The 10,043-nt window shown below is 45.5% G+C and overlaps 1 pseudogene across 1 annotated transcript in view; it reads left to right on the top strand.

Moving 5' to 3' along the window:
- The window catches only part of LOC105517731, a 731,019-nt pseudogene that overhangs the window by 201,852 nt on the left and 519,124 nt on the right, over window positions 1–10,043 (top strand). The gene's annotated exons all lie outside the window — the stretch shown is intronic.

Below are 10,043 nucleotides of genomic sequence, written 5' to 3'. Positions count from 1 at the left end.
TGACAGATATTGGGGATAAGATTTGAGCAAGACAGGACCCTTGCCTTCAAGGCACTGAGTTCTCAAGGGCAAGATGGTAGGTACACAGCTAGGCACAGAATTCTGTGACTACAGTTTTCTATTGCTACAAAGGGATTTGGGGTTTGTGTAATCTGAACTCAGCCAGGAGGTACAGAAGACTTTAGACCAAGGTTTAAAATAAAGAGGCTGAGGCAAGGCTCCAGTCCCAGAGCATCCCCAGGAGGCCTACCCTGTTCTTCCATGAGTGTCTTCTGATTAGAAACTCTGGAGTCTAGGAGGTCAAGATGGGAGGATCACTGGAAGCCAGGAGTACAAGACCAGCCTCCGCAAGAAGGCAAGACCTTGTCTCTATAAAAAATAAAAATTAAAAATAAATAAAAATAAAATGTTAGAGAGAGAGAGACAGACACCAGCCTAGGTAACATGGTGAAACCCTATCTCTACAAAACATACAAAAATTAGCTGGGTGTGGTGGTGTGCACCTGTGGTCCCAGGTACTTGAGAGCCTGAGGTGGGAGAATCACTTGAGCCTGGGAGGCAGGAATCACATCACTGCACCCCAGTCTGGGTGACAGACAAGACCCTATCTCAAAAGTCAGAGAGAGATTGAGATAAACAGCAGAGCCTGACTAGAGCTGAATTATTGTACTCAGCCTTGATCCACTGTCCCAGCCACTGACCAGCACTGGGCACAGAGGGTAAACACTGCAAAGGAAGTGACCAGCTTAGAGAACACTATTCATCACTCCAAGGCCTGATGTTAACCACACTGAGGCTTCATATTAAACAGAACACAAGCACAATGTTCTGGTTATGTTTCTTGAAAAGAGTCCCTTTTTGTAGAGATGCACATTAAAATATTTCTAGATGAAATCATATAATGTCTGCATGTTGTTTCAGCATAATATTACAGGGGAGATGGGATAGGCTGATGGCCATTAGAGCATGTTGACGATACCTGAGTTCTGTCTATCTTTAGGTTAAAATTTCTTTCGGCTGGTCGCAGTGGCTCATGCCTGTAATCCCAGCACTTTGGATGCTGAGGCGGGTGGATCACGAGGTCAGGAGATCGAGGCCATCCTGGCTAACACGGTGAAACCTGTCTCTACTAAAAATACAAAAAATTAGCCAGGTGTGGCGGGTGCCTGTAGTCCCAGCTACTCAAGAGGCTGAGGCAGGAGAATGGTGTGAACCTGAGGCAGAGCTTGCAGTGAGCCAAGATCACACCACTGCACTCCAGCCTGGGCAACAGAAATTCTGTCTCCAAAAAAAAAAAAAAAATCCTAAAAGATTTCTTTAAAAAAGCAAAAAACGTAAATATAGATAGATAGATAGATAGATCAATCGATTACATGTGGACTTGGAGAAGCCAACACCATTGCTTCTGGTTCCCACCGGCAGCCAAGACTCCGCAAAGTATTTGGGTCGGCCACACCTTTGCATGGCTTCCTTGTTCTTCCTGAAGTCTTTCCTAATTGTGCTGGAATACACGCATTGCCGCAGGGAATCCCCTGTTCCACAGTTTCTTTCTAGTGTGACTAAAGCCTTTGCTGGATCTTATAAATCACAAGATTTCACAGGAGATGCAGCCCTGGATCAGATACTAACATCTCTTGTCTTCCCTTGAGTGCTGGGAAAGGGATGCTGGAGACTGGGAAACATTTTGCCATATGTAGTCTTAGGAGATCTTTGTAAAGATTTCTCCCTCTGGGTGGTTTTGACCAGGGCATTGCCAAATTCCATGTCCCAAGAGTCTTGGTTTCTGGATCCTCCTGAGCCTTTGAGTTTCCCATGAGGCTACAGCTGCAAGGGAGGCTGAGCCAAGTGGCCATAACAAGCAGGCAGAGAAGCAGGCAGAAGCAGGGGCAGGGTACAAACCTCTCCTCCCCAGGAGAGGAACTTCCCTGTGCCAAGGGAAATGAAGGGACCCAGGAGATGCATGGCAGACCCAGTGCTCTACCTCTTTTATAGTCCAGGTCCCCCACAGACCCCTTCATCAGCTGGCTCACTGTTCACTTCAAGGTCATGACATTGGCTGTGTGATGCGGGGACAGAAATCCCTGGCATGGCCTCTATGTCATCCGTCTGCCGACAGAGGAGGACTCAGGCTTGGCTATGATGCTGGAGTCACCATGGATATAGACCCTGGCCCATTTGACTCAAGAACACATACATAACTGGAACCAAGAGGCTGGGTTAATCCCCTCAAAGCCATGACCACATGGAAGACCCTAAGCCTCCTTCCAGGTGGCCAAGCTAAGCAAAGCCACTTGCAGCCACCCTTCCATGATGTGTTCTACATCATCCAGCTATGAAAACCACCCACCCCCATCACTTTCACACTCATGCCTTCCCCTGAGCTCAGGGGGCCCTGGCCCAAGCTTCCTTTAGAACCAGGAAGGAAGTTCTGTCTCTCTGAAAATCATCCTTTTCAAACAGAAGGCATTTATCTTGGCCAGGCTTAAAAGACAAAAAGCCTGTAATCCCAGCACTTTGGGAGACCGAGGCGGGCAGATCAGCTGAGGTCAGGAGTTCAAGACCAGCCTGGCCAACATGGTGAAACCCTGTCTGTACTAAAAATACAAAAATTAGGTGGACGTGGTGTCAGGCACCTGTAATCCCTGCTACTCAGAAGGCTGAGACAGGAGAATCGCTTTAACCTGGGAGGCGGAGGTTGCAGTGAGCCGAGATCACATCACTGTTCTCCAGCCAGGGCAACGAAGAGTGAAACTCTGTCAAAAATAAATAAATAAATAAATAAATAAATAAATAAATAAATAAGACAAACAGATGACAGCTGAACTCCAGGGCCCATCCCACAGACAATACCCAGAAACCTCCTCCCCACAACTCCCACATACTTGCCTCCCAGCAGCTGGAACTTTTCTCCATGGGATTTGCCTACAAGACTTCTCTCCTGCTTTATCTCAGGTGGGTTTGCCAGGAGGGCAATGTCACCATCCCTCCATCAAATTCATCTCAACAACATTTACTGAGTGCCAAGTGTGTCCCCAACATGGCTCAGCCTTCACATGCACTGTCTTGATTTAACCACACATGCTTATAACCCAAGGGAGGAGCATTGCAGTATTTCATCAATGTAAAGAGACACATCTTGATTTTTCACATTTTCATGTACCTGAAATTTAGGTGGGTCTTCTAATCACAACTGTGACATAGCTGTCCCGCCTGGTCTCATACAGACTTAGCCACAGAGGTTCATAGCATTGTCACTTCAATTAAGATTTGGGCGTGGTTATTTCACATGTGGAGTATAGCTGCTATTTTAAATGTCTTCAGAAAGATTCGACTGTGATTCAGCTTGGAATTGAAAAGCTATTGTGCACACAGGAAGGCTGGGAAAAAAGCAGCCGAATGTGTGATGCTGGCGAGGCAGACACATATTCATCCCTGCAGGGAGGTCCACAACTCCAGGTTTTCTTGCAGAGCAAAAACCAAGTACTTGCAAACTTAAAACAGGACCTAAAAATGGGACTTAAAAACCATCCCAGGCCGGTCACAGTGTAATCCCACAGCTTTTGGAGGCCAAGGCAAGAGGATTACTGAAGCCCAGGAGTTCGAGACCAGCCTGGAAAACATGGTGAGACCCCCCAGCTCTACAAAAAAAACAAAAACAAAAACAAAAACAAAAAACTTAAAAATTACCTGGACATACTTACATGTGTCTGTAGTCCCAGCTCCTCAGGAGGCTGAGGTGGGAGGATTGTTCGAGCCTAGGAGTTCCAGGCTGAAGAAAGCTAGGACTGTGCCATTGCATTCTAGCCTGAGCAACAATGAGACCCCATCTCAGAAAACAAACCAAAACAAAGCATCCCCGGGATGAGAGGACATGCTTGCAAGAAACGCTTCACTTCCTGTGCTCCTCAATCAGGGGCCACCAAATGTTTTGTGCAATGGGCCAGATAGGGAATATTTTTGGTTTATAAGCTATACAGGCTCAGCTGCAACCACTTAACTCTGTCAGGGTCTGGAAGCAGTCATAGGGTTGTAACTGCGTTCCAACAAAACTTTATTTGCAAAAGCAAGGGAAGGACCACATTTGGTTCATGGGTGATAGTTTGTTGTCCATTTCTCTTGATGGAACAGAAAGCAATGTGTGGAAAAATGAGGGCACTGATGATTTTAAGTCAAAAGTGATACAGAAGATGCACTTGGAACTAAAAAAAGTTCTAAGAATATCTTATTTCAATGATATTTCATGTGTGTGTACTTATAAAAGTGATATGTGATTGAAAACAAAACAAGGGGACTGCCATCAGCAACAGCCCCAAAGCCTGCAGGGCTCCTCAGTCGAGCATAGTTGGGACTCCCCACGATGCGTGTCCCAGGCTGTCACGGAGACGCAGCACTGATGTTGCTTGCAGGGGCTGCTGATGGCACTGACGCTGGTGCTGGGGTGGCTGCGATGGGTGAGGGGGTGTCGAGGAGGAGCACAGTAGTGTGCATGATGTGAGCCAAGGCTGCCCTGTGGCCGCCTTTGAATGGGCCAATGTCCAGGACCAGTACACTCAGAAGCCAAGAAACAGCAGCATCCCCGATAGGAAGCTGCCCAGGGAGTGCACCTCAGCAACAAGTCAGTGGACTCATTCCTGCAGGCAGATGGCCCCAAGGAGAGACCCCAGACTGCCTTCCCCTAGTGCACGCACGTTTGACACCAGCTCTGCCGCTGACTGGACGTTTGTACCCATGGGCCGCACGCTGCGGCCTCCGAGAGGCTCCTGGGAGCCCCCGCCCGACCCGCGCCTGGGGAGAACTCCCAAAGCTCTGCGCCCACTACGGCAGAACCGCACTAACGCGAACTCGCGAACCCGCGAACACGGGCCCGGGGCCTGGGCCTGAGAGACCATGCTGCGCTGCTGAAGATCGCATCGCTGCTGCCCCTGTGCCAAGCACTGCGCACGTCCTGGGGCAGGAGAGACGCAGCTGTGACACCTGTCTGGCCGGGAAATGCCGGTGTTGCAAGGCTTGAAGCTAGCTTCCATTGGAATCGCTGCCAGGGAAACTGAGGCCCGCACAAAATGAATTTGCAAAAGTGATGCCCCAGGCAAGACTCCAGGCGCCTCCCAGCCCTGCGCCTCTCCCTGCTGACGGTGGGGTGCGTCCAGACTGCTACGACTCAGGGCCTGACCCTGGAGGGTGGCAGGTGGGAGGAGTAAAGAGAGAGTGGTAAAGGGGGCAAAAAGGGGGCGAGCAAGAGGGAGAGAAGGTTTTGTGAAAAGACAGTGGGGAGAAAAGAGAGCGGGAGAAAAGATTTTGGGTAGATGGAGCAGGAAAAGACCGTGGCGAGCAGGAGGTGTAAAAGACGGTGGGGAAAGAGTGGGGGGAAAGTTTTTGGGCAGATGGAGGGGGAAAAGGGTGATAAGCAGGAAGTGGGAAGGAGGTTTGGAAAAACGACGATGGAAAAATAGTTTTGGGGTAGATGGAGGATGAAAAAAGGGTGGCATGTGGGAGAGGGGTGGGAGTGGGGAAAAGAAGGTGGTGAGCAGTAGCTGGGAGAAGGCTTTGTGAAAAGATGGTGAGGGGTGAAAGACAGTGAGGAAAAAAGTTTTGAGGTGGATGTAGAGGGAAGAGAGGGTGGTGAGCAGCAGGGGTCAAAAGAGAGTGGTGAGTAAGGGAGACAAGGTTTTCTGAAAAGACCGTGGGGGAAAATGTTTTTGGGTAGTTGGAGGGGGAAAAGAGGGTGACAAGTCGGAGAAGAAAAAAGAGGGTGGTGAGCGGGAAGGAGAGAAGGTTGTCAGAAAAGAGAGTGCAGAAAGAAAAACGGTGGGTAAAAAGCTTTTGGGTAGATGGAGGGGGAAGAGAGGGTGGCAAGTGGGAGGAGAAAAGAGAGTGGCAAGAGGAGGTAGGAAAGAGGATTGGTAAAAAGATGATGGGGAAAATAGTTTTGGGGTAGATGGAGGGCAAAAAGAGGGTGGCAAACAGCGTAGGAGAAAGAAGAGGGCAAGCGGGAAGGGCAAAGGATTTTGTGAAAAGATGGTGTTATTGTTTTATGTGGTTTCACACATATAAAATATATTTCTGTTCCTTTCCTGCTGAAAATTTTAAAATAGTCACAGTAAGTCTACTCGTGCTATAAGAAGTGAATCTGGCGGGGCACAATGGCTCACACTTGTAATCCCAGCACTTTGGGAGGCCAAGGCGGGTGGATCACCTGAGGTTGGGAGTTCGAGACCAGCCTGGCCAACATAGTAAAATCCCGTCTCTACTAAAAATACAAAAAGTCGCCAGGCATGGTTGTGGGTACCTGCAATCCCAGCTACTTGGAAGGCTAAGGCAGGAGAATTGCTTGCACCTACCAGGCAGAGGTTGCAGTGAACTGAGATTGTACCACTGCACCCCAGCCTGGGAGACAGAGGAAGACTCTATCAAAAAAAAAAAAAAAAGCGGGGGGGGGGAGAGAGAGAGAGAAAGAAAGAGAAAGAAAGAAAAAAAAAGAGAGGAAGGAAAGAAGAAAGGTAGGAAAGAAAGAGGGAGGGAAGGAGGAAGGAAGGGAAGTAAATATTCTAAATTACTGTTTTGAACTGCTGCAGAGTATTCTGTGGTAGGAACATACTATAGTTCATGTAGTTATTCTCCCATTGATGGACCTTTAGATCATTGCTAATATCTCACTGCTACCAGCAATACTGCTAAGATAATCTTGACTATACTTTCTTGCACACACATGCAAATGTTTTGGTTTTAACGGGTATGTCAGATGCCCTCCAAATTGACTGCACTAATATGCACTCCCTCTGGTGGGACATGAGGTTATCCGTTTGACCAACTCTGGCTAACATTTGTTATCAACATTAAAAATACTTGCCAATTTAATCAGTTAAAATAGCATCTCAATGCCCTCTTATTTGTATTTCCTTGATAAATGGTGAGATCGAGCATTTTTTCTTTCTTAGCAATTTTAATTTCCTTGAACAGTGTTTTCATATGAATTGCCTATTTGCTATTCATTTGATTTTTTTTCTTATTGCCCATTTATTATGAACACTCATTTGTTTCAACTTTATTATCTTTGTGGGTTTTTGTTTTTGTGTGTGTGTGTGTGTGTTTTGAGACAGAGTCTCACCTGTCACCCAGGCTAGAGTACAATGGCATGATCTCGGCTCACTGCAACCTGCACCTACCGAGTTCAAGTGATTCTCCTGCCTCAGCCTCCAAAGTAGCTGGGATTACAAGTGCCCACCACCAAGCCTGGCTAATTTTTGTACTTTTAGTAGAGACGGGGTTTTATCATATTGGCCAGGCTGGTCTTGAACTCCTAACCTCAAGTGATCCACCCTCCTCGGCCTCCCAAAGTGCTGGGATTACAGGCGTGAGCCACTACATCCAGGCTATCTTTGTTTTCTATTGATTATGCTGTTTCTCTTTTTGTCCCCATTCTTGTTTTCTGTTGGGTTGATTGAAATTCCTTTGTTCCATCTTATTTCCTCTACTGGTTTGAAATTTATACATTTCATTGCTATTTTTCTAATAGTTACTCTTAATTTTTTATATCCATACATAATGTTGCCTAACAAAACCTAAAGGTAAACAGTACGTATAGATTCTTTCCGAACAAGATAAGAAATGTTCACTTCCTCTAGGTGTTTTTCTTTTCCCCAACTCTCCTGTGGATATAATTGAGAATTCTAAATTGTTATTTTATGCATCCTTGGCAATCAATACTTTAGTGTTAAATAATAGCATTGGCTGATTACTTAGAGAAGTGTTACTTTTGTCACACTGCTTCTTCCTCTGGATTCATGTCATTTCTTGCAGGAGGACTTCTCAAGTAGTTCTTAACAACAGAATCTGTTGGTGGTAAACTTTCTTAAATCTTGAATGTTCAAAAATGCCTTTGGGCCAGGTGTGGTGGCTCACGCCTATAATTCCAGCAGTTTGGCAGGCCAAGGTAGTCAGATCACTTGAGCCCATTAGTTGGAGACCAGCCTGGGCAACATGGGAAAGCCCCATCTCTACACAAAAATGAAATACATTAGCCAGGCGTGATGGTAGGTTCTTGTAGTCCCAGCTACTTGGGGGGCTGAGGTGGAAGGATCGCTTGAGCCAGGGAGGTCAAGGCTGCAGTGAGCCATGATCATGCCGCAGCACTCCAGCCTGGGCAACAGAGCAATACCGTGTCTCAAAAAAGAAAATAATGGCTTTGTTTCAGTATGCCCTTAAGTGATTCTGTAGCTGGGTTATAGAATTCAGCATAAATTAGTTATTTTCCAACAGCTCATTGAAGACATTGCCTCATTGGCCTGTATCCAGTGTTGCTAATGAAACTAATGAGGAAAATCTGATCCTTATTTCTTTGAATTTAAACTATTTTTTTGCTTTGGTAGCTTTTAACATTTTTCTCTCTATTTTCATAGCGTTCTTCACTCTTGGGAAATTTTTACCTATTAAGTAAATACTACTTTCTTCCATTCTTTCTCTGTCTGTGGCATTCTTACTGGACGAAAGCTTGAATCCGGTCACCCAGACTTTATGGCTCTTAACCTTTTCACTTTTTTTTCTTTGTGCTTTAACCTGCAAGACTCCCTCAACTGAATGCTCCATCTTGCTAATGGACACTTCAGTGTGTCTCTGCTGTAACTCAGCCTATCTTTTGAGTTTTTTCTTTCAATAACTTGGGCTTTAAGTTTTGAGATCTCTGACTGGTTCTTTTTTATCATTGCTTGGTTTTATTTGTCCTAGTTTTGCTGAAAGTATTAAATGCACTTGCTTTAATTGACCTTTGAATGTATAGAAAATTTTTCATTTGCTCTATTTGTCATGTCTCTTTCATAGCAGTGGGTTCCCTCAGACATCTGGCATTTCTTCAATGCACACTAGTTTTCTGGTTTCCAATTCTCCACCTGAGTCTCAGGATTCAGCAGCACTCCCAGATGGGTGCAGACTCAGGTTACCTGGGCCTTGGCTTCTCCCATGGCTTCTTAAGAGCTTCCTTGGTTATTTTTGTGATCCCAAGCATTCCCCTTTATGACTTCAAGCCCAGTTGTATAGTCAGTAATTTAATTTCTCTCTGTGTTCTATCATTTATAAGGGCACAGCATGGAGTGGAGGGCCTGTCGGATATTTTTCTTGCCCCATCTTAAATCCCTAAATTACATTTAAAAAATTACCAGCAAAGCTTTTGCTTTTAATTGAGGAAGAATAGAGAACTCAGACATGAGTTTGGAGTAGGCGGGTGTATGTGCACGTGTGCCTATGCAGTTTAAACCTGTTCTGTAATGTATTGCAATAAATGTCTCAGTGTCAGTACAGTGAATAATTCAACTTCATAATAGGCCAATCTGGAATCTCCCAGAAAAATTTACTTTGTATGTTGGTGCTTTGTTTTTTTCATTAATATCCATAGGAAGACCTAGTAGGAGTGGCTGACAAAGGTTAATAAATCTCCTGATAATATGCTTGTTTTTGATGTGAATGTTGTTGCTCAGTCCACCCTAAAATGAAATTCACAGGGTTGGTTTAGATGTCGTCTTCCACGCCTCTCTTCACAATCTGCCATAGGAGTGCAGACTCCCCCATCTGAGGCCTGGGTTTAACGCTCAAACAAGACAGATGCCAGCAGGAAATATCTGCCCTGCCTTAGCTGTAAATCTTGAGTCCTTGTCCGTGATATCCTAAAAGGCCACCAGATGGAAACGTGATGCCGTGAAAAGAGATACACTACCCTTTGTAAATGGGGATTGACCCTGCCGCTTTCTCAAAAGAGATTGTCTTTGCTGAATGTAAAACAAGGTTTTAGAAATTTTTCTTTGTTGAATGTAGAATAAAGAGGGCATTACATGAATGCCTATGCATTTCCGCTTTGGAGAGGAATCCTTACAGCCATTCTGACAGCATGGAGATAAAATGTCTGTCTTTCTGTATTCATGTTTTGTTGTCACTTGCTTTCTTTTCTCTCTCCTTGGTCTGTGTCTACCATATCCTCTCTATGTCTTCTCTTTCCTTTTGTTTTTTTTTTTTTTCTGAGATGGAGTCTTGCTCTGTCACCAGGCTGGAGTGCAATG

Source organism: Colobus angolensis, unplaced genomic scaffold (assembly GCF_000951035.1).
Source record: "Colobus angolensis palliatus isolate OR3802 unplaced genomic scaffold, Cang.pa_1.0 Scaffold306, whole genome shotgun sequence".
Lineage (NCBI taxonomy): Eukaryota > Metazoa > Chordata > Mammalia > Primates > Cercopithecidae > Colobus > Colobus angolensis.
The sequence above is the reverse complement of the archived record's forward strand: the minus strand, read 5'-3'. Positions and strand labels throughout refer to the sequence as shown.